The 4,278-nt window shown below is 36.3% G+C and overlaps 1 non-coding gene across 1 annotated transcript; it reads left to right on the forward strand.

Moving 5' to 3' along the window:
* The first annotated feature begins 203 nt into the window (after positions 1-203).
* LOC128295000 (small nucleolar RNA R71) lies at positions 204-310 on the forward strand. The gene has a single exon (XR_008285307.1). It is a non-coding gene; the product is annotated as a small nucleolar RNA R71 (small nucleolar RNA).
* The last annotated feature ends 3,968 nt before the right edge of the window (positions 311-4,278 follow it).

The following is a 4,278-nucleotide window of genomic DNA, read 5'->3' on the forward strand; positions in this document are numbered from 1 at the left end:
CGACGTTATAAACGCCTGCTGTTTTAGTTGGCTTAGTCCTCATGACTTGCCACTGATAGTTATTCAGTGACATCTATTCAATTAACTCATAAGCATTTTCAGGTGTTTTATTATTGATGGTTCTGCTAGTAGCTGCGTCAACCATTTGTCGAGTCGAAGGATTCAGGCCATTATGGAATGTTTGAACCTATAGCCAAAGCGATAACCCATGGTAAGGGCACCTTCTTAGTAAGTCCTTGTATCTCTCCCATGCATCGTAAAAAGTTTCTAAGTCCATCTGCACAAAAGAAGAGATATCATTACGTAATTTGGCCATTTTAGCCAGTGAAAAATATTTTAATAGAAATTTTTCAGTCATTTGTTCCCAATTAGTGATTGACCCTCATGGTAAAGAGTTCAACCACTGTTTAGCTTTATTCCTAAATGAAAAAGGGAATAACTGAAGACGAATGACATCATCAGAAACGTCATTAATTTTAAATGTATCACGGAAATTCCAGGAAATTTGCCAAGTGAGTGTTTGGATCCTCATCCTGCAAACCATCAAACTGAACAAATTGTTTTATTATTTGAATAGTGTTAGGTTTTAGTTAAAAATTATTTGCAGCAATAGCAAGCCTAACTATACTTTACTCATGTGACAGCCCAAAATAGACCCTAGCCGGAATGTGGTTTCGGGACCACAAAACCGAGGCATAACAATAATTTAAAATTTATTTCGATGCCTATAATATGTGAGTATTCATGTATGACATTTTTTGATGATTGATTTAGTGTTATAAAGGTGAATTTCACTAGAAAGGACTTGTGTGAGAAAATTTAGAATTTAGATAGGCAAATGTGGAAGTGGCCTATTGATGCACACTAGGAAATGTTGTCCTTGCATGTCAAATTCCCAAATTTGACTATAGTGTACGCCATGGTGATGAATATGGGCAAAAGAAAACATGTTTCAAACATGTTTTGCTAGTGGTGCATGTTAGAAATAATAAAATAAGAGTATGAAAAAAAAAGGAAAAAAAGTGTTCATCTTTCACCATTGCTCTTGGCGAATGTCCTAAGGAAAGAAAAGAAAAATTTTGCTCATCCATTTTCACTTCTTGGCCGAAAATACTAAGGAAAAAGGGGGAGGATTTTTGCTTCATGCTTGGTTTGGAAGAGATCTAGAAGGAGATTTGGCTAAGTTTGCATCAAGATTAAGGTATGTATGAGGTTGTGTTAGGGTTTCATGCATGTCTTGGTTGCTAACTTGATGTGCATGTTAGCCATGGCTCAAATCTTTGTTATGCCATGGAAATGGTATTTGGCCAAAGTTGTTATGGTGTTAATGCCATTGCATGCTAAATATCAAGCTTGATAATGATTCATGTGATGGTAGATTGAGGGTTCTTAGATTTTCTTTTAGCATTTTTGAATGAGATACTAAGTTCTTTGTTTAACCATGACCGAATTGAAACGGTATGGTGTTGTGGTATTCGGCCATGTTGTATCCATAAATATGATTCATGCATGTTGCATGGTGAGTAAGATTTAAGCTTTGGATATGTGTGTATATTTGGATATAAGCCACTTGAGAATTCGGCCATTTCACCTACATGAATATATGTTTGCACATGATGAATTGGTATGACATGTATACTATTTTGAGGTGTCTATTTGCTTGTGATGTTGTTTCGGTTATGAAATAAATGAGAGATGTGTATAGAATTACGATATGTAATGCGTTAATTAGGAAATTGTATGCTGTTTTTTGTGTAGTATAAGGTGTAAAATTTGCCTCCACATAGACATGCATATTCGCCAAAAGAAGTAGATTGGTGTGCATGTATTCGGTTAGAGGCAACCATATTGAAGCCTTATCTTGGCTTAGATTGTTGACCAAATGGGTAATAAGTGAGGATGGTTGCGAATATACAAATATACATATGCATGTGTAATTGAACTATAAATGTATAGCAAGATGATTAAACTAGTTTATTTATCTATTAAGCCCTAGAAGTTAAAGAAGGAGAAACAAGCAAGGGCAAAGCCAAGGACATCGAGTAGCCGGTCGAAACCGTTATACTCAACACAAGGTAAGTCCTTAAGCACTTTTGTGAGAACTCCTTGATAGATATTTTCTGAGTGATTCTCCTATTTATTATTATGATTATATGTACAAATTGAATTTAGTAAGTTGCTTTACCATGATGAATTGACATAAGGCACAATGTGTGCAAAGACCAAATGGCACTATGTGTGCGATTCACTATGGCACTATGTGTGCGATTCACTATGGCACTATGTGTGCGATTCACTATGGCACTATGTGTGCGATTCACTATGGCACTATGTGTGCGATTCACTATGGCACTATGTGTGCGATTCACTATGGCACTATGTGTGCGATTTACTATGGCACTATGTGTGCGATTTACTATGGCACTATGTGTGCGATTTACTATGGCACTATGTGTGCGATTTACTAAGGCACTATGTGTGCGATTTGCTATAGCACTATGTGTGCGATTTGCTATAGTCACATTCGGTTGTGGAAGTAAATTGTGCATGAACGAGGTAAGTGATTGAGTTACTAACTAAATATCGAAATTGGGATTGTACGGTGTACGCATAAAATTATCTAGTGCATTGTTGTTCCAACTTGAGGAAACGGATTCAAATCGATTGGGCTGACTTGTAGTTTGATTTGGTTGAAGGATTGGGCAAGAGATCGAACCAAAATCTTAGAAATTGCAGTATAGTTTGATATGGCTGGAAACATCTATTTTGTATTATTTGATTATTCACTTATGATTGTTATTGTTGATGGTAGAGTAGTGCTTACGACTTCATCGAGTTATGTACTCATTTGGTGTGCTTATTTGTTGTTTATTTAGGTTCTTGATCCATTTTATGCGTTTCGGGACTGTCATCGAAGTCATCACACCGCCTAGCGACTTTTTGGTATCTTCTTCTTAGATGGTTTAAGAAAACATTTCGCATGTATAGGCTATTATGTTTTGTTTGAACTCGGTATGTAAAATATTGCCTAGCCATGCGAAAATGGCTTATGAATGTTTTGAGCATAATGTTATAATTATTTGGTATGTATATGCTCATTAAGAGGCATGGAAGTGTTTGGCAATGACCAGCCATTAGAATGGGTCATCATGCTTATATTTTGGACCATATATGAAAAAGGGTGGTTGAATCATAGAGACTATGTGTTAGAGAAAGTCTATCCTAGAATATGATGCTGGCAGCAACAGTGACGTGGATGTGAAAAATCACTAAAAATAGTAGGAATAGAATTAAATAGTGAATAAATTATGTAAATGAACCTTGATGAGTCTATTTTCATATGGAGGAAACGAAACGGTTATATGAGTTGTATGTTGAGAGATATTTGGGTTTTAGTGGAACGGGGCCAGAACGGTTTCTGGATTCCCTGCTCGGACTTTGAAAATTCATTATAAATTAACCAGAAATAATTAGGAGTCATACCATATATGTATGAATTCCTCTTTGAGTCTAGTTTCTATAGATACAAACGGTACCAGTATTGAAGTCCTGCACAGGGAGTTATTTGAGTTGTAACGCGTGAAGGTCAGTGTAGTCGGCCCCTGTAACACGGGTGACTTTAACTAATAAACTGTACCAATTGGCCCAACCAAAAATTCTAGAAAAAAATCTGTAGACGGAAATGTGAGTCTAGTTTCAGAAAAAAATTACAAAACTGATTTTCGAGTTCTAAAACTCAAGTTATGATTTTTGAAGCGACTAGTACACAGATTGGCAGCTTGTCTGGAACTTTTCAATAAGTGGTTTGAAGTCCGTTAACACCTCGTGTTCGACTCCGGCGACGGTCTCGGTTCGGGGTGTTACAACTCAGTTCCTGTTGAAGTAGGTTTAGCATTATCATACATAGTACGAGAAGCAGGATTTTGATTTGCTAGTTCAATGGGTATAGCAGGAGGTGGCTGATTGTCTTGGTTTTTAGCCATCTCTTCGGTTGGGGTTTGAGTATCATCCTCTTGCTCGTTCTCTGTGTATCTTAAGCTTCACCTTATTTCTCTTTGGTTTCTACGAACTGTGCGATCGATTTCTTCATCACAAAGTAGTAGTCTTGACGGGTTTCTTCTAGTCATACACTATAAAAACCTGCCAAGATAAAGAAATAGTAAATTAATAAATAACAATAAAAATAAAATAGAATTAACTTGCAAGAAAAATAAATGGCTAAAGTAATAAAAATTGAGCGTTCCTAATATCTTAGTTCCCTGACAACAGCGCCAAAAC

This window comes from Gossypium arboreum, chromosome 6, assembly GCF_025698485.1.
Source record: "Gossypium arboreum isolate Shixiya-1 chromosome 6, ASM2569848v2, whole genome shotgun sequence".
Lineage (NCBI taxonomy): Eukaryota > Viridiplantae > Streptophyta > Magnoliopsida > Malvales > Malvaceae > Gossypium > Gossypium arboreum.